This window comes from Astatotilapia calliptera, chromosome 12 (genome assembly GCF_964374335.1).
Source record: "Astatotilapia calliptera chromosome 12, fAstCal68.1, whole genome shotgun sequence".
NCBI classification, from domain to species: Eukaryota; Metazoa; Chordata; class Actinopteri; order Cichliformes; family Cichlidae; genus Astatotilapia; species Astatotilapia calliptera.
Genome location: NC_137433.1, coordinates 5,926,056 through 5,952,091, shown reverse-complemented (window position 1 = coordinate 5,952,091; position 26,036 = coordinate 5,926,056). Strand labels below are relative to the sequence as shown.

General features: G+C 42.0%; 1 protein-coding gene and 1 non-coding gene across 2 annotated transcripts in view; one reads left to right on the top strand and one right to left on the bottom strand.

Annotated features, from left to right (window-relative positions):
- Positions 1–26,036, bottom strand: part of sema4c (sema domain, immunoglobulin domain (Ig), transmembrane domain (TM) and short cytoplasmic domain, (semaphorin) 4C) — a 103,607-nt gene that overhangs the window by 51,898 nt on the left and 25,673 nt on the right. Inside the window, exon 2 of the mRNA XM_026188233.2 lies at positions 15,220–15,351. The gene's annotated coding sequence lies outside the window, so the exon portion shown is untranslated. The remainder of the gene's footprint in view (positions 1–15,219; positions 15,352–26,036) is intronic.
- On the top strand, positions 20,073–20,166 carry trnai-uau (transfer RNA isoleucine (anticodon UAU)). Its single transcript has 2 exons — positions 20,073–20,110; positions 20,131–20,166. It is a non-coding gene; the product is annotated as a tRNA-Ile (tRNA).

The following is a 26,036-nucleotide window of genomic DNA, read 5'->3' as shown; positions in this document are numbered from 1 at the left end:
CTTCCTGGAGAATTTTTTTGTCCAAATTTGTTGTTATTATATTATATTATAGTGAAAAATAATCATTATCAACTTAATAAATACATACCATCCATTCTAATATTTTTATTCAAATTTTAAAACGGCATCACACAGACTTTGTCATTATTGACTTGTAAAAGTATATATATATATATATATCATATAATAATATAAAAAAGTAAAATATAATATATTTATATCACCCTTTGTGTGAACTTATAACAGTCACTTTGAAGAACAAGTTTCAAGAGCAGTCAAGTGCAAACATCTTTAAAGTGGAATGTACAGTATAGCATTAACTGATACTACAATACCCATAATACATCTCTAAAAATTGCTCGCAAAAGGTCAGACATGCTTTTGAGAAGTGTGTCTCTGTGTGTGTGGTCATGTTTATTGTGTTAGATGGGTGCTTTAACCTCAATGTACACCAACACACGGGATTGTTTGATTGTGGGGACTTAGTTCTATGGCAAAGCTTAGCATTATGTTTAGTTTGGGGTTTCGTGCGTGTTTGCTCGAGGCTGTGGGAAGCTTTAGAGACGCCTTATCAAACAAGATATCTGGGACGTTTCATTGGATGTAACAGGTTTTATGTAATGAATAGACACCTTGGTCTTTTCTTCCAGTTTACTTAGTTAAGTGAGATATCATCAAGTCATACTAATCTATCCCACACATCAATGCATTTGAATGATTTAAGTGCTCTAATAAAAACCATACAATGCTGACAAAGAAAACCAAAGCATTCTCATAAGTGAGAACAAATGGTAAAATATGCACCTGCAGCAGTGTTGTCTATACAGTATTGATGACGACTGAAGAAACACTGAATATTCCAGGCTAATTTGTGGGAAGCTTTACAAAAGGGGTGGTTGAACTCTGCCTGTTCTGCGCTGTTCTTATTTTTTGTGTCATAGGAAGCAAGATTTAGTCCGACTCATTCCCAGTGACCGAATTAACTCACTTGCTCTGCCTCTCCCCACGACCTCTTTAAGGTCCTGTGGTGTCGCATAACTCTGCAGGCGGTATCAAATCATCTTTTAGCTGCTGGTGTTGTTGTTGAGCCTGGTTTAGCTAATGAGCTGAGACACGGCAGCTTAATAATATCAGTCAGCGCTCCACAATGGAGGGCTCATTAAAACATACAGAGAAATAGGCCACATGTTCTGATTAGGTTACAGAGCTCCTGCATGGGTCTGTTTTATCTTCGTGTCTGTATTTTTGTTTCTGTGTGTTTTTCGAGTGTGCTTAGAGGTAAGATGAGCCCCTGTAGGGAGAAGCTACATAGCTCTGATACTTCGAAGTGTGTGAACGTCAGCCCTCCTCCGTCCTCTTAGAACACTTTATCTCTTTTCCCCATTTTCCTCTTCCTGCCCTTCATTTTACCCACCTACCCTTTCCTGGCAGCTTTTTCCTGCCCCAACTGATTGCTAGTCTTTCCAGGCATTGTTTGACTTTTAACCCCAACCTCTGACCTTTTTGCACGCTACTTAAAGCCAACATCGCCCACCGCCCTCCATCCAGACACAAGCACACACTTAATGTTATTTAACCCCCACTACCCCACCCATGCGCAAACACAGACAAGTACACACAGACTCACACAGACAGGATATACTATAGGACAGCCCCCATCCTTCATTCTGCCTTCATTCAAAACTATCGCAGAAGCTACCGTCAGCTCCCTTCCTTCCTTCCTTCCTTCCTGCTTCTCAACTCCAACCTTGTACCCTTTGTCTGCACTTTTTATTGCTCCAACAGCATTTAAAAAAACACACACACAAATGAAAATTCTCACAGCTACATAAAGGCTTTTTCACCAAAATGGTAACAAGCTGGATCAAACGATTTCACACCTCATGGACGAAGGGAGTTAAGACCGACTCAAGGACTTTTATGCTGCGTTCTCTTCACTTTGAAATCATCATAGCAGGAAGCTGGAGCAGTGCTGATGCATTAATGGTCAGATGTGTGGGCTTCTTTTTCGTTTTTTTGTGCCTGCAAAGGCTTATCAACATTCAAAAAGGATGTTTCCTGGTACCAAAACAGTCTTAGTAGGTTGGTCTTTAAAACATCAAGAGCACGAGAACACTGAAACAATGAAATCCAGTAACGAAACCAACATAAAACAATACCTTAGAGTTAATTTGGCTATAGCAATGATTACTAGAAATAACAAAATAATACCTGAAATTATTCTGCAAACAAATAATTTGCTTTATATCAGGTTTTAAGATTTTTTTTTTACAGTTTTATTTCAGTTTTTTATGTAGCGCCAGGTCACACAAACAGTCATCTCAAGATACTTCATAGTAAAGGACCTACAACATAAGGGACAGATCAGATGATCCCCTGTGAGGAAGTGCTCTGTCACAGTAGGGAGGAAGTGCTTCCTTGATGTGCAGCTTGTATGAATGAATACCAGCAAAAACAATTACATTTCTATAAGTCTCAGCTATTGCTTGTGATTAGAGCTAACCAGCAAACACAAAATAAACACCTTCAGAGCTCCACATGTTTATAGTGCCGCTGTTGACGTGATAGCAAGCTGACAATGACATTAAGTGCTACTTGCATAAACACAATTTTATTGAAAATGGCATCTATGTTATGTTGCATAATGACTGGGAATTATCACTTCCAGTCATTATGGAACATAACATAGACTGCCAGTGTCTTTAAACAGGGGAGTATCAGGCAGTGCACCACACCTGAATATAGAAAAACACAATTTATTGATGCACTTTGCACATTTCCTGCACTCCCTTCTTTATTCTCTTATAGACTCTGTTTGTCCTGTGTGTTGTTCGCTATCTCTCTCTTCTCTTTCCCTTCAAAGCCCCAACTGATCTGATGGCTACGCCTACCTGGTTCTGCTGGAGGTTAAAAGAGAGTTCTTCCTGTTCACTGCGTTTTCTGACTGGGAAACAGCCAATCATTGGAGAGCTCTCTTAACATTTTAGGGCCACTTTGAACTGGTGCTATATCATTTAGCTGAATGTGAGAAAATGCTTGGCAATAAAATTATTTTATGGCAAACAGATTCAAGTAATAGACTTTAAACGTTCATTGATGTTGTGGCTCGGACTATTCAAAGAAGGAAATTCTATTTCTAACAGCTGGCAGATGTTTCCTAAAAGAGGAATAATTTCATTTATGGGTCAGTTCAGCTTCAGTTATGTTCAGATCGAGCTCCCAAAGACATCAAATTAAAATCTTTTTTTCCCCAAAATAACTTTTTTTTTGGACATGATTTAGTTTTTTACATGAGATCACCTTATTTCATTTTTATGATTTAAAAAGCATTCTAAAGGGTTCATAATGGTGTTTTAAACTCTGTGAATACAACAGGGAGCCTTAGAGGAAGCTGTCATAAATTATTTTTTTCTGCTAAAACCTTTTGATTAAACACCAGCCTTTAAAAAAACAGGTCGATTAAAAACATTTTTTTAATGGTCTAAAATCATTTCTTAAAGTAAAGCTTTAGTTAAATGCCTGGAGTTTAAATGTTGTGGTGATACATCAAAGGAAAGATTTTAAAGTATGGAGCTTAAGTCCTGAGCAAAACGGTTATAAAAACAAAGCAAAAAAGAAATATATCATGTTTCAGTGAACCTGCAAAATTGATGACTTGTGGGGAAGGAAGTCATGGACTTGTTTGCTATTTTATCTCAGTCCTCTAGAGCCATGTGTGCAACCGGACTTTGGAGGAAGGGGGTGGGAGACCCCACTGCTCTATGGAAGTACGGTGAGAAGCTAGATCCAGTCCAGAGAGCTGGACCTAACACATCTGATGCAGTGATTTCACTCAGAGTGTGGCACTAATGGAGTAGACACTGACAGTAAAACACACACACACATTCCCACTCCATGTGCACTCTCCATCTGAGAGTACACAGACGCAGGTGGTCACTTAAAGCAGGTAGAGTGTGTGTGCGTGTGTATGTGTGTATGAGAGCCCTTCTGGTTTGCATATACGCTTTAAAGCAATATCAAGCATGAGCAAGCCTTCATTTAAGTGACAGAATAACTAGCATATCAGTGAATAGGTGTAAACAAATAAGTGTGCTGAGTCTCTTTATGCTGACCAGCGCACAATAAACAGCTGTGTGTTTTCAGTTGTGTGTGTGTGTGTGTGTGTGTGTGTGTGTGTGTGTGTGTGTGTATCTGAATGGTGATGGTCTTTCTGATACATCCAATACCTTGTGAACGGCTCCTAAACGCTATTTGAGCTCCTTTAAAGCAGCTGTCATCAGTATGTGAGCCACCCATCAGTTTTCATGCACCTGAGAACATGATTTGCCACAATTTTCTCACAATTAATGATTTGCTAAACAGCGTTGGGGCATCAAGCAGTTCAAAAACATCAAGTTAATGTCATTAACTTTCTTTTCACATGGTGATTGGAATTTACTTCCCATTGTAATTACCCCAATTTGAAGCAGAACTGAGCAACGCATTTGACTTTAAATGACCTCTTTCCACTTGATGGAATAAAAAAAACACACAAACACACACGAATCCTGTGAGATCACAGAGTAACATCTTAGCCTCCATCACTGCTTACTTCCCCCAGAGCCCTGCTCTTTCATGTCCCTCCCCTGGGAGATTTTGCCAGCCTTCAAAACTCTATCTTTCCTTTCATCCCTCCTGTAGCTCCCCCTCATTGGCACAAACTTGCCCCCCCCGTTCTGTTTTGCCGCCTTGTCCGTGTCATGGTCGGCTGGTCAGGCGTGGTCGGCTTATAATTTTTTAATCGGCCCTCTGATCTCTTCCATCAGTGCCAGGGGCTCCAGCTGATTACAGATGAAATGGATCTGATTTGGACTCTGACTGCGGGCCAAACACCTGCTCAGACCCGAGGAACTGATAGAAGAGGAGGACAAGGCGAGATGAAACCAGATGCGCTGACGTGCAGACGCTGACGACAGCAGGACCATCTGTGCCTTTGGTCTGCGACAGCGTATACACGGTTGATGGAAGCAGACTGTGGACGAAAGACTTGGGGATTGAGCGTGGCCATTTAACACCTACAGATTTCTCAGTGCAAGCCGTGACAACACCTGAACCCTGATTCGAGTCGGTCACGTGCTGTAACTGTTGCAAATATAAAAAAAGAAAAAAATCAAAGGTAAATTGAGCTCAATCGTTTTAACATGCTGGAAAAGCTCCCGATCACAAATTAAAGCTGCAAGACTAAATATTTTAGATCAACAATGGCTCAAACAGATACATGCATTTGGAAGGGATTACCATCCTAATGAACTCATGGAGACCTGTCACAGGAGCTGCAGTTCCCCCCTCAGCTTTGGAGGCATTTTAGCATCTTTTAGCTAATTGTTTTGCTTTCAGGGCTTGCAGCTTTAATGTTTTAATTGAGGCTCACCCGTCTTATCAGCTTTGTTGCCATCCACAGCAGGTAGCAGTGAATGATTTAGCAGCTACGGCTTCAGATATTTCACTGAAGAAGATAGAAAATAAACAACAGCTAGAAGGAAAGTGAATATTGGATATTCATGAAGTGACAGCTACAACTTCAAATGAATGCTAATGCTCCTCCGTGTCTGCAGGATGTTTAAATAGGCAATTGTATGCTAACACAGTAGCTGTATCAAATATATTTTGAGGGGTATCTGACTGAATCTATGAAATCCCTTTGCAGCAATCATTATCTCCCTCAAGGAGATGGCAACCAACCTAAGACAACATCTCAAGTTTAAATTATAGTGGGGAGTTTTCACTGCATATAAATGTCTTTAATCACCGGTACTCCACCCTGTGCCCTTGAGGTCCAGAGTTTAATCCCGACCAATCACTAAAACAGTTAATTGCATCACTGCGTCAGCTTCTGTGGTAAAATCCATAAAATGAGCAAACCTTGTCAAGATCATAAAATTCAAGAAAAAAAATGTATGTACTTGTATAGCACAGCTGGACTACACTTTAAAAGTGATATATTAATCCGGGTGAATGCAAAGATAAGGAAAAACAATCCAGCTGGGGTTGACAAAGATGTGCTACAGGAAAACTGATGGCATAGAACAGGGATGGGCAACTCCAGGCCTCAGGTGCCGGTATCCTGCAGGTTTTATATATCACCCTGGGTCAACACACCTGAATCAAATGATTAGTTCATCACCAGGCCTCTGGAGAACTACAAGACATGTTGAGGAGGTCATTTAGCCATTTGAATCAGCTGTGTTGGATGAAGGACACATCTGAAACCTGCCGGACACTGCCACTCGAGGCCTGGAGTTGCCTACCCCTCGCATAGACTGTACATAAAAGACGTGTTGAATGTTACACTAATGGAAGAAGCCCTGGTGTGAAACCTGGTTAGATCAGTTTTGCTGTAGCCATCCGGGCGTGTCACAAAGCGTATACTGTTTTTTCTTCTTTTTCTCGACTCCCACCTGGGCCATTATTTACCAAACGAACATCATGTTCTATTCAATAAACCACTAAGTGTTTATTGAGGTCATAGAGTATGGCAAATGGGACCTTTTCCCATCCAGCTCCAGTGTCACCTGACTTATTCAAGGACTAGAGGAGGCGGGCCCTGCTGGCTAAATGAAGCTAAATCTGCTGGTCCACCAAAATGCTCATGCCAGGCATAAATAAGACTGACAACACTTATTCCATTTACAGAACACCTAGCTGCCCCTCACTGAGTCTGGTTCTACCAGAGGTTTCTTCCTGTTAAAAGGGAGTTTTTCCTTCCCGCTGTCGCTAAGCGTTGTCTCATAAGGGAGTCATATGACTGTTGAGGTTTTGTCTCTCGATTGTAGGGTCTTTAGGACATTGAAGTGATTGTTGTTCTGATTTGGCACTATATAAATAAAACTGAATTCAATTGAATATATTAGCACATTTATATAGTCTATTGTTAAGCTGAAGGCTCTTTGCTCCTCCAGCTTTCTGGTCAACCCATCGATTAAGAAAATTATATCAAAAATGGTCAACTAAACATGAACTTGAAATCTAAAACGACAGTTTAAAGTTTATCTACCGTTTGCCTCGGTTGTGGGTGTATTGATCTGTTGGCTGTCTGTTTAAGTAGCACTGCGTGCTCTAGCTATTTTCAGTGTGCAACTAGGTCGGTAAGAGATTTATTGTAATCCTTTAACCTGAAACTAGGTTTTTAATTTACATGACATTTAAGAAATGTGATTAGTCAACAATAACCAGGTTATTTATGCACGGGCAGACACACTGTCTGTTTTTCTCTCTCCCAGCCTCTCCATCTAACTCTCTCTCTCTCCTTTTTTTCTCTGGATGACCTTGTGCTGACAGCACACATGACTGCAGCGAGGAAACGGTAAAATCCACGTGCACTCTGCCCTGCCGTGACCTGCCTGCCCTGTGTGCAGGCCCAGGGGATGCTGGGATAGTGCAGTCTGACCTGTCATACAAAAGTGTGAGCACACTCGTCCACGATTACTGTTTGGTCACAGGTCAATCCGCCTTGCTCAAGGTGGTGGACTGGTTTGTGAATAGAAGGCTGAAACAAACGTGGACACAAAGAAACAATTTAGGACTTGTTTTTTTTTGTATATATCTACGTACTTCTTGAAATGGAAAGCAGACGTGTATTCCAACGCATGAATTCATGTGCCCAATAAACACAGGTGCTGTACGCACATACAAAACAATAACAGGGATGATTTATCACGTGTCGTTAAGTACTCCCGCAGTTGCGCACATTCATTTATTTCAGAGTTACCACTCACATATGTTGCAACCTGCTCCTCACACACCAGCGCACTAATCAAATCACTCAGGCAAATAGGCTCGTTGTTCCCTGCCAGCCAGATTCAGACAAACAAAAAATCTGATAAACTTTCTCTGTTGTATTTCAGAGCTCATTAAAAAGTATTCACCGCTGTATGATTCCGCGCTGTAATCAGCTCTGAATAATAGAAATGGTCGTATTGATGCCTGTGGGCACCCGATGTTCTGTCTCATTTCAGAACAACAACTGCGGGGCATATGAATGCAAACTACACTACGTGCATGACACACACACAGAAACACACACACACACACACACTGTCTCCCCTTCTCTCTGGCTGCCACTTGCTGAAATACTCTCAGTGTATTCTAGCTTGGGGGAACCACCTACTATGCTCCTAGGGGGGCTAATTGTCCAGTAGCACTCCTTTGCTTTCCCTCCCACTCTCTCTGTCCTCTCCCTTCTCCTCAGGTCTGTACTTTCGGGAAGAGTTCAGCAGTTCATGCTGAGCCCAGAGCCCTGGATCCCAGTGAGGTGCCATAGGGCATAAAGGTTGCACCTAGCTGGACTCCTATACGAGCGGCTCACACATCTCTGCGGTGGTGGGAGGTGGGGAGGGTGGACACTGACGGAGAGATAAGTGGAATGACAGACGATATTTGTCTAGGACTGAACGGGTGAGACACGACTGTTGTGTAAACGTTTAGGTTTATGATAAGTTCTCTTCTCTGGGATTTAAATTTGTTTTTCTTTTTTTGTTGTTGACATCTAAAATTGCCAGCTGCATGTCAAACGCTAACTGTGGTCATTTTTCTGTATAGCTACTTTTTCTAGAATTTACGTCAGAAGTCTGAATGCATGGCATAGATAGGCATACACAAGACCACTACTGGGTGCATGTCTACTCTTTATTGAGTTGCCCTAATAAACAAATACATGATTGGAGAATGTCCTAAACAGCAGAGAGAGGGGAAAAAAAACATTTGTCATGAGATGTCATCTTTTAGCCTCTTTCTCACCAAAGCCACAAAGCTGCTTCTCTAGAAAAATGGTTATAAATGTCAAACAGGCTTTTTATAGCACACAGGACAAACATCAGACCTTTTACAGATTTCAGCACCAAAACTGGTCCATAAACATCACAGAGAGAGGAAAATACACAGTTTACATTGCTTTTAGTTGATGGAGGCATGAAAACACATGACCTTTGTCGAGTTCAATTCAATTCAAATCAATTCAATTCAATTGTATTTTTAGGGCCAAATTACAACAACAGTTGCCTCAAGGGGCTTTATATTATATGGTAAAGAAGAAGAAACCTCCAGCAGAACCAGGCTCAGGGAGGGGCAGTCATCTGTCACAGCCAGCTCCAAATGTTGTAAAAACTGTGTAACATTAACACTGGTTGAAGGGTGTATCTCCCACCTTTTCTATATTGTACTTGGTTTTTATAAATGTTAATTCTGATATATCAGTAAATAGCTAATATCAGCCAATATATGGTCTGACTGACTGTCAGGACTAGGGATGGGTATCGTTTAGGTTTTATCCGATACCGGTGCCAAATCGGTACTTTTGAAACGGTGCCGGTGCTCAAACGGTGCTCAAACGGTGCTCAAACCGGTGCTTAAAGAATGGAGAACACAAAATTGGTCCAAAAACCTCTCATGTTCAGCTGTTTTTTTGTAAAAAGGTAACAATGTTAGCCTTTTCTGCAGCTATGGGGCATATATGGTATCACTCTTGGCTGGAAGCAGTGCTTAATCAATGGAAAAAACACAAACTTTGTCCAAAAACCTCTCATGTTTAGCTGTTTTTTTGTAAAAAGATAGCAATGTTAGCCTTTTCTGCAGCTATAGGGCATATATGGTATCACTCTTGGCTGGAAGCAGTGCTTAATCAATGGAAAAAACACCAATTTTGTCCAAAAACCTCTCATGTTTAGCTGTTTTCCACTTTTTCTTTGGTCATTTGAGCCTTTTTAGCCAGGGTGAAGGGAGCATCTGCCATCAAACAAGAAGACAGCCGCATGTAGCTATGATGATGTTTGCTAGTTCACCTTACCTGCATTAATGTAATAACGTGGTTAGCCTACTCAACGTAAATTACACACGAACAACATTAAGCGACTCACGCAGAGAAGAACGGCTGCTGCTGCATCATCATCCTCATCATTTCTGCTACACTGGCAGGGCTAGGGGCCAGGACTCTCCTCTTCGTGTTTTTGGGGGATGTTGCTAACTCCGGGGTCCGATAACAGGCACCACACCCGCAATAGATGCGCTCGGTGTGAGGTCTCGCAGCAAGCTATCAAATACGGCGCATTTCTCGGCTTTTAAAAAAACGCTATGCGTCGCCAGGTGTTTCATCGGATTTGAGGAGTTACCTCCTTTGACAGTATCACAGTATCACCTTAAAGCACTTGTTGCTGCTGAGTTTGCATATTTTGCTGTGAAGTACAGCCAGACTTTGACCGCTTCGCCTTGGGCATTTTTAATCTGTAGCTCTGCTCTAAAAGAACGTACGTACCTGGGCCCGCCTACTATCCTCGGAAACGTAAAATGATTGGCTAGAAGTGTATGACAGCTCAGGAAAAAAAGCACCGAAATAAAGCACCGAAATGTGCGCTGCTTTTCGGTCTGGTTACTACCGTTTATGTCAGAACCGGTGCCATCATGGCACCGGACACCGGTACCCATCCCTAGTCAGGACTGATTTAAATGACAATTTAATGACATAATCCAAGTTTTTACAAAACAAAATTAACAGGAGCTTAAAGCTGTTCCTAGAAGTCTTTGTTTTTCTTACATACCTGCCACAACAAATGTCAAAAACTATCAAACTCTCTGCTAGTTAAAGGTAATGCTAGCATCTAGTGTGTCATACTTTAGTTCTACTTGTCATTCCATTTAAATTGCTGACTGAAAAACAACAAATGTTAAGAGACTCTTTTCCCCGAATCCACAACAATGAAGGTACCCTTGAGAAATGCACTTAACCCAGCTAGAGACACAGTATGTTCAGCGACTGAAAGAAGGGATAATGAAAGGCAGCTTTTGGTACTGGGCAGTTCCCAATGGCTAAACTTAGCAAACTGTGGTTCTACCGGGCAGCTCCCAGGAATGAATGAGCATTACTGTAAAAAATGCAAAGCAGGACATTTTGGAAGAAGCGTGTGCACACTCAGCAGAAGCAAAAGCTATCGGATCGGTTAGCGAAATCAACAGTCATCAGCTAAAAATGCACCTGGCAGATATGTAGCGGAGACAGAGATTTATTTATGAGAAGGAAGGATGAGTGAAAGGTGAGAAGAGTGAGAAGAGAGTAGTGGGCCTTGATGGGCTAACCCAGGGTCTATTAGAGCCTGATTGGAACCATTAGGAGAGAAAGGCGATACACGAGTCTCGTGCAGAGCCCCTCCGGCCCAGCACTGCATTAACCACAGCCTGCTCTCTACTTTGTTGAACACACGGGCTGATCGATAGCAATGAGGAGGAAGGAGGGGTAGGAGGTGGTGAAGCGAGGAGATGGGAGGAGGGGAGAAACGAGGTCCAGGTTTACGGGAAGATAAGCTGGGATCAATAGAGAGACACGGACTGCTGCGGCGTGGAGAGAGAGGACAGAGGAATGCCAGATGCAGCGGGTTCACACTCATCAAACTTGATGGAGGGGAACCTGCATGCGAGTGTGTGTAAAAGTGTGTGTGACAGGGCATTTGGGCAAGATTCATCTCTCGCCTGTCTGAATATAACCAATGACCGCGTCATATAAACGTCCAAATAACAAGCACGGCGGGGTCGGTGTGATTGTGCGGAGGCTACCAGCATGGCCTCACAGAAAGAAGGTTTGAATTTTAATCCTGCTTATCAGCTGCGGCTGTCTGCATTTGCATGTCCTTCCTGCGTCCGTTAATTGATTCCAAAATCGCTGCAGGTGTATATGTGTGTTTGAAAGGTTGGACAAGCAGTTACGAAAATAGATGGGTAGATCATAGTTGTGGCTGGCATAAATGAAGGACAAAAGTAAAGTTTGGATAAATAATGAGAAATTTCCTACTAAATTCTGCAGTTGCAGTAAAAATGCAGTTGCATATACACTGCAGTTAAACTCAACACTTCTTAAAGAGGCTCTGTATTTTTATTCTTGTACATTTGCAAATTTGTGTTTGCTTTAGACCCTCAGTTATCCTACATCCTGCACCCCTCTGACTGGCTGTCCCTTGCAAACAAAAGGTTTGAATAGCACGTCTAGGCTATCCTCTCTCTGTGACATAAAACACAGCCAAAAACAGAAAAAAACTGTCGGAAATCGAATGTTTAGAGCAGTCTGAACTTACCTCACTGTTTAAAATTTTGTCCACATGAGCATCTGCCAGTGTAATAGGACGCATGTGACAGAAAAAGAGACAAAGCAAAACGGGTCCACTTCAAAGATTGTTCTCATATTAAAAACCAACAGAGCCGTTCAAAAGCCAACACTCTTTAGGCTAGTGCAAAAGCTTTTAACGTGAAGCTTTGTTGTGAAAAGTGTCGAGATAAAAAAGAAAGTAACATAAAAGCAGAAGCAGTTGGAATTAATTAGTAGTTAGCGTTTTACTTTAAGCTGTGTGTGAAAAAAGACACATTCGCCTTTATATAATGAGGCCGAACCTCCTCATTATGTAAAGTGTATTGTATAATATGATGCATCGCTTTGCAGCTGACGGGCGCCATTCTAAGTCATGCTAAGCACGAGTATGTGATTTTTATTAACAGTGGACAAAGCCAGAATAACCCTTTCCCCATTTCTATGTATTTCTCCTGTGCTAAGTTAATTGGACAGTGGCTTTATTTAGCTTATTGCTCAAAATGTCAAGCTATTCCTTTAACTATCCACTAATGAATTCCATTGCTTTCTATTTTGTTTTCTTTAGTCCCATTAAGGACCTAAGATTTCCTGCAGATCCTTCTCATTAAAAGCATACCAAGAAAGGATTACACGTCTTTACAGTAAATGCTGGAGGGCTATCAACGTGAAACATTTCTGCAGGAAGTGTTGAGTTGGAAATTGGAAAGGATTGGACAAAACAAGCGAATCAAAAGGGGATTTCTGTAAGCAAAGAGAAATGAGTACGACATGACTCTTGCCGTACTGATGGAATTCGTAGGGAGGAAATGTCATTACAGCAAATTTATCGGTGTAACAGTTTAACACAGAAAAGTGCTGAGTCTGCGTTAATTGCAAATAGCATGAGCAGCAAATTAAAGAGGAGGTAGCCGAACGTAGGCCTGTTTTTCGGTAAAGGCCGGCTTTGTTGTATTAAAAAAAATCAGTTCAGTGTTCATTGAATTTATTGTGGTGTCCTACACGTGGCTCAGGGAGCAGGTTTGTGTTGTGGGTGTTTGCATTTAAGCACAACACATTTATCTGTGCATACCCGACACCTGTCAGGCTGGCATGATGTGCATAACCTCTGCCTGCACGTTGCATGCATTTTTCTCCTCTTCCTCCTTCTATCGCTCTTTCAATCTCTCTTCTCCCCACCTCTGCTACCCCCCTACTCCCCCCAGCTCACTCGGCCTGTGATGGCACGCTGTCAGAGAAAAAGCTATTTATGATCGGCAACCAATATCCTCACAGAGATAAACACACACTGTGAGAGTGATAGGTAGAAAGAGAGGGAGCACCAGAATTATTAGAGAGAACAAGGGATAAGTGAGACGCGACAGTGCAGGAAAGAAACCTGCAGAAGACAAAAAAAAAGAAAAGAGGAACGTTGCCCTGGGCTGATTACTCACAGCTCTGTGTTTATGAGTACACATTACCTGGTTGATATCAAGGTATACAAGTGCATATGTGCATGTTTAAACAAGTTCCCTCTTTGGCTAGTGCGTGTCTAAATTCTGGGAAGAGCAAGTTGGGATACAAATTACTTTTTTTATCGGAGGCAATTTACTCGAGTCTGCTGTGCCTCTCACTCGCTCGATCAAGCTGACAACTGATTGTAAATGAGAGAGCCCTTCATCTTACACACATCAGACAAGAGGTGGCCACCCACTGAAACACAAACACACGCACATAGTGACATCCAGTGTTCTATGACAAGGGCACGGGTTTTGCTTTCAGAAGTAAACAGAGCACAGTGAGGTGGTTACAGAAATAACCCTGGGTTCTATGAATGGAAGAGCAGCCATCTAATGTTCATACCCTGATTACACTGATGATACTCAACTGCAGCACCATAATATGCAAACGAGCCAAAGAGAACTGCTTAGTTATTTAACATGCTTTACAGCTACAATTAGGAAATATTTTTGCTAGGCTACCAACTGCTACTGTTTTTGTCTTGTATGCTAAGATAAGCTAATATATTTCTTTATTAATCCATCACTTTATTCTGAACTAAGAGCCAAAAGAGTGGCCTTATTGTGGTCATCTGAGTCCAATTACTTCAATTGTCCTGTTCCCAGTATATTTACGTTATTGCTTGCTTACTTTTCCCTAAAGATGTTCCCAGTAGAGCACACAGCTAAATCTTTTGGCCCATGCCGTCTAACACCCCCAACAAAACTTCCACTAATCAGATGATCATGGCAGCCCGTTTGTAGCCTGAGAAGTGATACCGAAGCGATCGTATTAGTATGCGATTGTACCTCTACGATTGTTGTGAGCGCTTTAAAACAACTTTACATTTTAAAAATTGAAACCCAACAAAGATCTGTGAAGTTTCATCAACTTCTCTCATCTGATTTTAAAATGCTGGAACACTCAGATTTCAGAGCAAATCAAACTAAAATTACTAAGGCAGAAATTCCAACCTTGTGCTTTGTTGCATTCAGCCTCAGAAGACGGAAATAACGATAAAAGCTATCTTCAGTAAACTTAACCTTTAAAATCTGTGCACAGCTTGTCAGATTCAATCATCCATTTCTCTTTTCTCCTTCTCTTTCTTTTCTCCCTTTGTTTTCCACTTTTCGACTTTCAGATAAATATGGCCGTCTTTCCTTCCACTTGCACATACACAGTCAGGACAAGCTGCAAACGCTACGCGCACACGTACACAGATACACTTTGTTACAGACGTGACCTTCAGTGTCTTTCTTAACAAAATGCTTTGAAATCTGAAATCCAATATCCTGCCTAAATTCACCTTTTTCTTTCTTTTTTGGTCACCTTTCTTTTTCTCCTCTGTCATACATTTTCTCCATTTTCTTTGTCTCGCTGCAGAATAATTTCTTTCTGGGAGTTCCTGAAAATGGTTGTAATTTCCACGTCCTGTTTTGACAACTGCTACCCTCCCCCCCGCATGGTTTTGCTTTTTCTGCTTATATTCACTTTCTTATTTCTTTTGATTCCTCGCTCATTTTACATGCCCCCCATTCCTCCTCCTGTTCTATTCTCTGATTCATGCTGTCAGTGAGAGATAGAAAAAGATGCCACTGTGTTTTTCTTCTCCACCCTTTGTTCTGTTTTTACTTTCTTACTTGTTTTTCTTCTCCTCCCTCGCGCGTCCGTGTGCTCTCGTCGTAATCTCTCCTTCAGATGTTTTTTTGCTGTCTTGTCTTCGTTGTGAATGTTGACTAGAGACAGACGTCGCACATGAAGGTCACATTGGGCTAAAGGAGAAGAAGAGGAGAGATGTAATGAGTGGCAGTGCTGGATGTTGGGGGTGGATATGTGAGACTGACAGGTCAGCTTTAATCATTTTAATGTCTCTGTCAGACAAGACCTGCTACTGCACATAATTAGAGGTCTCCACACACACACACACACACACACACACACACACACACACACACACACACACACACACACACACACACACACACACACACACACACACACACACACATTCAAAACTGTAAATATACTTCCTACCTCCACATCCACGTACATGAAACATGAAAATCCTGATCAAACAAATATGTGCCACTTGGTGGTTTTTGTGTGTGAAATTTGTGGTTTTGGAAACTGAAGTTTAGGCCTAGTTAGTTACCTACTCTTGAAGACAAGCTAACACAAGCGGAAACATGCTAGTAAACCACAACAGAGAGCCAGCATGACAATGTAGTACATTTTACACACTATCCTTCGTAACCGTAACTTACTCTGTAACTTCCTGTAAGGGTTTTGTTTTAATCACCAGATTTAGGCTTCAAATATAGGATTTTTAAGACTGATAGTGACAATAATGTGATAACATTAATATTCAAAATATTCAATCTTAGTATATAATATCCAATATTTCTTTTTCTTTCAGACATACACAACACTAACAGATTTTTCTGACATGTGTATAGTTACTTATTTATTCATTGTTGTGTGACATATGTTGCCACCAGGGAAGTTGCAGACTGCCCCCTGGTGGACAAATTAGGCAACGTTGAAACTCACAACATAGTTGAAGGGTGTTTCTTTGATCTCTTCTGTACTTTTTAAATGTTTAATTATTTGGCACTTACAAGTGATGATACTGACAGGTCAGCAAGTAACTAAAATGAGCCAATAATATCAGTCCACTGGTAAAATGGTTGGGCTCCACTGGCCACATCCTAAACAGGTAAATTTTCCAAAACAAATAAAGTCTCTTGCAGTTTTCTATTAAAAGATTTTACAAATGAATGTTCCAAACAAGCAAATATGCTACAAAAAGAGGCAAATGCTAAGCATCTCTAACTTTACCTTTACTTTAAGCAGTCATTATCACAAACATACAGGTTTCACATACACAAATAGAAAATGCTGAAAGAGATATAGAGTAATAAATGACTTAACAGAAGCTGAGCCCAGACGTGAGCTCACAACAGCGAGCTTTGCAAGAAACAGAATAAATTTGAGCAGTCTGCTTTACACTGTACCACTGAATGCTCCTTCATATGAACAGTATGAAGTGAGTATGAAGATTAGGCTTGGAGCTAAGTTCCATGCACAGAGATAATTGCTTGACTCAATTTTATTGCAAGGCTTTTCTGGTTTTGATCACAAGATCTTAGACATGAAAAATAAAGCCACACACACACACACACACACACACACACACACACACGCCCCTGATCCCTCGAGGCTCACATTCACAGGTTCCCGTAGTTCATAGTGCAGATCACATAACTGACTACAGCGCCTTCGCCAGTGCGTGCCGGGATTTGTGTGTGTGTGTGTGAGCAGAAGCTGAGATTCATGTCAACATCAATGGCTCACTAATCACAATGAGGGCGCCAAGGGCCAAGCAGATGCTGTCAGTAGCGTATGGGCCGGCTAGTGTTACAAAGAGGGAGCACACAAAGCCAAGGCCCAAACCTCTGACACCATCATACTTCATTCCCTACTGTCAATAAACTAGAAACTGAAAACTCTGCTACACTCGATGAACACTGTGCTCCACTGTATCGACTGGAAAAGTTGTGATGTTCATCAAACTTTATTGAACCAAACACACACACACACACATACAAAAATTAAACTGCACAGAACCTTGGCATAACTCCCCCAAAAGGGAAAAAGTCAATCTTCGAGAAACTTCTCAAATGTAAACTTTTTGGCAAATTTATGGTAATATTGTGACAACCTTGAGACTGTGAATGCTCTTATGTAAAAGCAGAACTCTAAAACCTTTCATGACCAAAAAATCAACCGTGTTGTAATCTTCGTTCAAAGACACTTTTAAAGCTACCCAGTTGATTATTATACGTATAATAAGTAGGAGAATCTTCTTAAACCATAAAGATGAATGGAATCCTTCATGTTTTTTTGTTGGCCGGTGAAGATATGAAACCTGCTACTGACATGACTTTGTTAAGGAGGAGAACACCCAAAGACAGGATGAAACTCTTCTGATGGTTTCAAGGAAGTAAAGAAGCAAGTTAGGGATAAGTCCAAAACTCTGTTTGATGGCAGGTCCTTTAAAATCAAGTTAGGTTGATTGAATGTGCTGGAAAGCAAATTTAGACTTAATCGGAAACCTCACGCCACTGAGTAATCCGCCATATGAGCATTTCTGTGCGTATATGTGTGTCGACTGCTTCTGGTAGAGCATTTAACCCTCTGGTGAGCGCCTCCACCTGGGACTGAACCAGTCTGTTGAAACCGTAACAGCAGCAGAATCACTTTAGCTGTTATTGGGGGGAGAAAAAAATCTCCAAAATGAAATATAGCATTGCTACTAAGGTCACTGGCTCTGTTACCTACAGAGCAGGATGAATTCAAACCCATGCACATGTGATTATGTGACAGCACAGCAGCACGCTGTCCATCTCTGGTGTATTTTTCCTAAATAAGTAAGTCATCCAGACCTCAGCTTTCCACTGGCTTCATCCAGGAGAAAGCAGCAGCCAAATCCCTGCAAGTCCACACAGACATAAATGTGCAAAAACATCTACACATTAACTAAAGCACACTCACACACACATATGCACACGTGAGGCCAAAAACTAGGAGGAAGAGGAGTGGAGGAGGAGGTCTGGCTAAATAGCAGGATTTCAAGAACATCTGCACACGCATACACATGGACACACACCTCAAGCCGCTGGCTGCCTGTGTATTTGACAGGCAGCACAGTGAGTGGCTGTGTGGAAGCCAGCCAGCTGCTTGTGAATCAGCAATGACTAACAGTTTACACCTGCACTTTCTGAGCTAATCGCCTGCATGCTTATTGTAAATATACATACACTATGTACTTGTGCGCATGTGGGTGGATGTATCGCGTCTGTGTGTGCCAGCACCTGTATCTGTGTTCACGTGTTTGCCTGCATGCCACCACAATGAGTTTTCCCCATCAAGCTCAATTGTGACAGCCTGGGCCTCTAATTGCTTAGCTGCAAATTTGACATTGTCTAAGCTGGCAGCACCCTGATGAGTTGAATAAAAGTGGAGCGACATCGTACCCGTCACTTCCCCCGATCGGCCTCGACAAGAGCACAACTCCGTGCTCCGTTTGATCGCCGCACAAGACAACGCAATGGGATGCTAATCACATGCAAAGGCCAGAGCTTTGAGCGTGTGCCAACGTCTGCCTTGTAAGAGCGCGCGTTCACGTTGGTGTGCCAGTAATGGCAGCTCTAATCAGTGGCAGGATTGGAAGAGGCATGTGGCAATAAAGCCCAACAAAATGCCTGCCATTCCCTATTAGATGCAAGCACTCTCCGAAAACCTGGCAGACGAAGGGCGTACACACAAACGCGTGCACGCACATACGTATCGGTGTTGGTGGACATCTGGCCAAGGTCAGAGCTAGATCTGAGCTGTGAACGCCTACTGCCAACCCCCACTATCAGAAAAAAATATCCTTCGGGGGAAAAAAAGAGCTGCAAAGCTTCACACCACAAGCTTTGTCCTCCAGAATGATTTACACATAAACTCTGACCTCTCTAAGTGCAGCCCATTACTTGCGGGTTGTGATTTACAAGCTAAAATTAAAGATGGACGCAATTCGCCGAAGCCATTATCAGCGTCACTACACGGCGGTCAATTCATACAGAGATCTCTCGTGAGAGTCATTCCTCCATACTCAACTGAAGCATTGATTATTCAGAGTACCATAGAAATGACTGATACAGCAGACACTGCATTTATCTTCCCCGTGCTTCGTCCTTTATGTGAAATATTGCGTCTGCTCTGTCTTACTATTCCCGTTACAAGGTTTAACAGACACGTGGCTTTAAAGAGTAATAATGGCATCTTTGCATAGGTGGCTAATGTAGCATTTTGAAATTGATATCAGTCTTGTAAGATGTATCTTATGGCTATAGAGATCGGTTATAAGCAATTATTAGAAACATTTTGTGGGTTCATAAAGTGTGAAAAATCCCTTTAGCTGGATCACGATGCCACTTACATTTAGGTAAAGGTCATCAGAGACGAATACTTAATGGATTCCTAATGCTTTCAAAATACCAGGTAATCATAGTGTCTCAATGAAGCGACGACCTGGAGGGCTACAAAATTAAGCCTATGTGGAGCTGCAGTTCCACTTAAGGCTGGTGGCGAAAACGAGTCAGTCCCCACAGATTCCCTTATTAAAATGCTCGATTTTACAGCAACAAAAGGCACATTTAAAGCCTTGTCTCCATGGTCACAACAACTCTTCGGTGAGTAATTTTAGTATATAATAACTCGCCCATTTGGATTTTGCTGAGGTTTAAAAATTAGGGTCATGGTCGCTTTGACTGATAGGACTACCAAGGCCTCACTTCCTGTACTTTGACTTACTGATCTGGACTTTTTGACTGTATTTGACTGTGTTGCTGGTGCCTTTTGGGGGAATTGCTTTGTGGTACAGCGGATATCCAAGATGTTGAAATATATTTCTGCTCTTAGCACTGATTAGTGGGTATTTACGTAAGCTCCAGTGGCGCAATCGGTCAGCGCGTGGTACTTATAAGACAGTAACCTGCAGAGAGATGCTGAGGTTGTGAGTTCGAGCCTCACCTGGAGCACAGGCTTATTTTAGGGGCAGGAATAGCTCAGTAGGTCGAATGGTGGCCCCATGATCGGAGGGTTGGGGGTTTGAATCCACTGAACAGCTAACCTGAGGTACCCCTCAGCAAGATACCGTCCCTACACACTGCTGCCCACTGCTTCACACCGTTTCTGTAAGTTGGCTACCATGTAATTCAATTATAGTTCATTTATATAGCTGCAAATGACAATGACAGTGCCAAATATTTTAAGGTACAGACCAAGAAAACAATGAAATGACCTCCTGTGAGCAAGCATGTGGTGACAGTGGGAAGGAAAAACTCCCTTTTAACATGAAGGAACTTCTGGCAGAATCAAGCTCAGGATGCAGGGTGAGAAGCGTTCAGCATTCCACACATACTGGTTAAAAACATGCAACAGATCGCTAAGCACTAGAAAGCAACAATAATTGAAATTTAAAGCATCTCATTTCTCTACAGTCTCAGAGATAAGAAATGGAAAACGACCGTGCCCATTGTTGTGGAAACCAAACCATATTTCTGCTATTTATATTTCATGACTGCTCTAACTTTTCAGAAAAAATAAAGCTCTGCCAGCTCTGAACTTTGTAACTGCAGCCCACAGCGCAGATGCTATCAAAGGCTTTCGCTCTGCAGTCGACCAGAACGCATCAGCCCGGTGCCCAAACGAGCGGCTCCACCTCCTGTTGTCTCTGCATTGTGACACCCCCTCCCCACATTTGTTGGTGTTGACAGATAAAGTGATGGTAATTGTGATTTTCTTTTTCCAGTGAAGTGGGACCCTTCCACTATCATCCTCTCATTTCCTGTGTGAAGAGCGGCATCTGCGTCGGTGCTTTTGGCAACTGATATCGGTTTGAACCGAGGAGCTGTGATTGTTATTCTCACTGTGCCAGAACCCACAAGAGCCACAGTGGACACAAAATACTGAGCAGCACCTGGTGTGCGAGCAAAACCGAAGAAGAGACACACTGAGAGAGAAAAATGCCCCCATTTGTCGATGTATTCCACAACGCAGCGCTTCGTATTCCCACACAAATAAAAGGGATGAACTCATCCTTTTAGGCAAAGGATTTCATTCACTGGAATTAGTATAACTGTATTTCTGGGAAAGCCCTTTAAAATGACTGGGGTGAGTGTGTTGGGTGAGAGGTTTCTGAGTGCGAGCATGCATGTGTGTGTGTGTATGAGACATCTGTTTACATAAGTGGGAGGATGTGATGGTAAAGCCCTGGCTTGGGCCCTGGCCTTTTCACAACAGGGCCCAGAGCAGAGAGGAGATTCATCCCAATATTTGTCTCACTAAGGAGTAAAGCCAAACAAATCCGTCCTGCTAAGGCGCCCTCTGATAAAACTTGCAACGTTCCATGCACAGCTTTTCCCTGGACCACTCTGACTCCAAGATCTCTTCTTTCCTCACTGAGCACAGTTTACGGGTGTCAAGTCGCAAGTCAACTTTTCCATCTCATTAAATGCTCTATCTGAATGGAAATGCTAAAAAAAAGAGCCATAATAGAAAAAACAGCAAGTAAAAAGGTTATCTTGATGCCAAGACCAATCTTTCCTAAATACTGCCTCTTAAAAGTCACGTTTTTTTTTAAATATCCCTAACTTGTCTTAAATGCTATGCTGCATTAATTCATATTTTAGAGAGTTATAACGTTTTAGCATCAATCAGCCATTTGCTTTGGTTTGACAGCCTGTAATGTCACTGTTTTGATTCATTCATACATTAGTAAGATTTTAGGAAAAAATGAAAGAGCTTTAATAAATCCAAATGTGCCCTTTCAGCACAGCAGGTATCTAGACACTTAGCAACTAATGGGGGGACATTGTGGAGCATTTAGCAGCTAAAAACCACGGTGGAAGCTTCTTTTCATCAGTCCAATGTTGTTCCTACATGTTTTCTGAAGGTTTGGAAACGACTACATTATATAATGATAAGAAATCATGGCAGTCACTCAGTGACAGTAACTAGTCAGGTGTTTTGAATAGTTACAGTACCATGAGTACCTTAATACTTTCATTTAAGTACTACTCAGTATGTGTCACAGTTAGCGGGAGCTGACTGTGCGAGAGTTTGAAACGGAGAAACCAAGTGTGGACACAGAAGGAGATGAAATTGGGGTTAAACAAAAAGCGAGCCGTTTATTCTGGCTGATAGGGGCGAGAGCTAACTGTGGGAACTACGAAAAACTATGAATCAGCTATGACAACCGTGATAACTATGATGATTATGATGACTAAGATGACTATGACTACTATGACATGACATGACGTGACGTGGAGGGAGGTAACACAGACGACCTGACGAAGACTGCAAGAAAGCACACAAACTAAATACACACAGAGGAGATTAGGGAAAGTGGGAACACATGGGGAAACAGCTGACACAATTGAACATCATGCCACGACAGGGAAAAGTAATACTAAGCACAAGGAACACGGAAACAAGCATTTCAAAATAAAACGGGAAATATGGAGAGGCGCAGACCTGACAATACCGGCTTGACAACATGAAACATATGACAGACTAACATGTGGACACGGTGAACTCACGAGGAGCGCGAACACTGTAGAACATATAGAGGGAAAAGGGAATTTGGAGATGAAACATGGAGCACAAAGAGATACTTCTAAATTAGAAGTTATAGTAGAAACGAAACTAGAATGAAACTCAACTGAATCCTAACTAATAATACCAACCCAAAAACGTAACATATAAACATGACAAGACGCAGACATGACACGAACTTGATAACCGACCCACACAGACATGAAACATGACAGGTAGGAGCTAACAATGACTTCGTCGTTTTATATGTACTACAATTTAAGGTAGTTGAAAATCTTATTATGATAGTTGTAGCTTATGTAACATAGTGCGAACATTGTCACACATAGAGCGATTTTTACCATCTGTAAGTTAATAAACACGACAATTCCACATGTTACATGCCTGTATGTAACTTAACAAGTGAAGCCTGTGAGTCCATTGTTTACCTCAGCATGCCCGGTGTAAAGCATCCAAACTGAGGTGACTTTTAGAGGCTATCCTGAACTTTCTGGCACCAAACTCTGCTGTTTTTCCTGCTGCCTCTGTTAGCCTTTGTTAGTGGTTGTTAGCCCCAATTAGTTACTGTTAACCTCTGTAAACTGCTGTTAGCCTCAGTTAGGTGCTATTTATGCTGCTTTCACTGAAACTTTCTTTAAAATGTCATTGTTTGACATTGTCAAACTTGGGCAATTAGTAAATAAAATCTCATATAATGTAAGAATGTCATCAAACTGTTTAGCGCAAGGAAGCTGGGATTTTAAGAGCACTCGAGTCTAACGTTAGCTGTCATGAAGCGAGCTTCTAACCAGCTGTTGTTGTTATAGCTGTGCAGAAACGTGATCATTTGCTGACAGTATATATGGTGATATATAGTTTAAAAGATATTCACGACCTTTAAATCAAAACTAACTTTCAGTTTTAGACATATTTTAGTGTTTAGAGTAATCAGATTCCCCCTTTTGTGTTGCAGCTCTCAGGAATGTGGAGGAGAGTTATCAGTTCAGTGATGGCCTCCACTGTATGGAGCTTTTTGCTGGCTTGGTTTTGTTCCACTTGCCTCCTTAGTGAGAGAGGGGGGTCACTGAGTAGCCTGATTCACTGGATCACTGTGTAATAAAACGGTTTTTTTTTTGAATGAGCCCAATTTACCAAGATTAATGCAAAGTAGTTTGGATAATTAATGAATAAATAAAAATAGGGGTTAGAAGGAGAAAACAGAAAAAATAAAGAGACTCTTTTTTTCTTGTTCTCGCTTTGATCCCATCATTTCCCTTTGTAGTCCTCTGCAATCATTAGATACCTACACACACACACTGCCTCCTCAGCTGTGGCTCATTTATGCAAAGTTTCACAACCTTTTACGTCAACATTTCGAGAAAAGCGTCTTTATAATCAGACATGCATGGGTGTCGATAAGAAGAGAGGCATCCATTAAAAGCAAAGTTTTATCCCCCCTATGTAATTTCACTGAGTTTATGTGCGCTTGAAACCTCGCTGGATGACTTAGTGTTATGTCTCAATGCCTGAATTACTGACGGGGACCTATTACGGGGGAGTACAGGGCAGAAAAACGGCGCCTGGCACTGAATAAGTAAACTGGGTAAACACGCAGTGGTCTTCAGCACACTCTGTGATTTTATAGACTCATTCAAGGTCAAAGCATGTGTGATTTTCCTTGTTCTTCTCCTGTGGAATAACCAGAGGTAGGGATATCCTGTTTCATTAGCTTTCCTCTCACTGCTTCTGCCGCCGTCTGTCCAACAAAATGTAACTGGCTGCTGCAGCTGAAATAGCAAATACATGGGTGGAGGATTATTGACAGAGAGGGAGGTCAAAGAGTAATATATGTGAGCGAGGATCAATTCATGCATCTACTCATATGTGTGTGTGTGTGTCTATATGGTCCTACGTGCAGTGCATCCCACTGGATCTTATTTGTTTGTGCTTGCCTAATTTGTGCACATGTGCATACCTGCATGTGTAGTGTGTAGGTGGTAGTAAAAGCGTGAGCTCAGAGCATTATCTCATTTGGTGGCTCTCCCGGGCTGCAGGACAACGCCGTCCCTAATGGCCCCAGTGTTCATTGTGGCAGGGCAGACAGAGGGCAAAATGAGCTCCGCCATCTCCCTCCTTGGTAACCACATTGCCCCAAAGGACCCACTGCTTGCCAGGCTGTCCCACTCAAGCGCCGGCTTCAGCCCTCTGGGAGAGACACATGGGCTGGCTCGACAGCTAAACAAATTAGATCACCCTCAACCACTGAAAACACCAACTCAACCTAACCTGACTTCATACATTTCTTAGAGTTCTGTATTAATCTTTAATGGTATCTTAAACTGATCATAAAGGAACCAATTTTGTCATTTACCTTGAGTAAAAGTTTCTTTTGAGCAGTTTACAACTGCTCCTGCAGTGCAGCCGTACGTTAGTCCACGCCAGACTTGGTTTGAATCCTGTCCAAACGAAGCAGCCACACCACATCAACACAGGAAGACACAATCAACTAGAACGGTGCATCCCCCTGCAAGGCCAGTGCCCAATTTTGCAATTTTAAAGATAGAGATCCAGACTAACATTTACAAAGTTCTTCCTTCTTCCATGCTGCAATTCCAAGTTTTGCTCAGCTTGGCAGGCCTTGCAGACAAACTAAAATAAACGCGTTGAACGCATGCCTGGGAATGCTCAGTGGGAGTCATTCTGTTACCTTAAAAAGATATCATAAAACTAAAATACGTGCAGAGGATGTTTCGCACTTTCTGCAGTGGTCTCTGTTTAAAAGTTTTTGAGTGATTGTTGGAGCCAATTAGGTCAGACGGCAGCAGTTGTACACACTTCTGTATCACTGTGTGGATGCTGGAGCTAAACCTAGAGGGGACTGTCAGAAAACATCAAGAAAGCTAAAGATAGGAATGGAGACAGGTTTAGCTGACAGATAAAACTCTGCACCCCCCCCCCCCACCGAAATACAGTGTTCAACAGAACGCAACAGAAACACTGTCAAAAGCCAACAGGCTTTACATAGAGACTATTTCATTGCTAGAAAGTAGTTAGGACTAAGAAATATCCAAAATAACAGGCACAATGACTCCAGTCAGAATGGTCTGTTGCAACCAGGAGAGACGTGCTTTTGCAATTTGAGTGAACTGAACCTTAACTGACTTACAGAGCTCGATTTACAGAGTGATTTCAGCCAGGAATGCCCTGCACTTTGAAGGAAGTTACTCATCCTTCTATTCTTTCGAGGACATCTGTTCTTCCTTGCACACACAGCAGGTGACTGACGTCTGCACACGCGCGCGCGCACACGCAG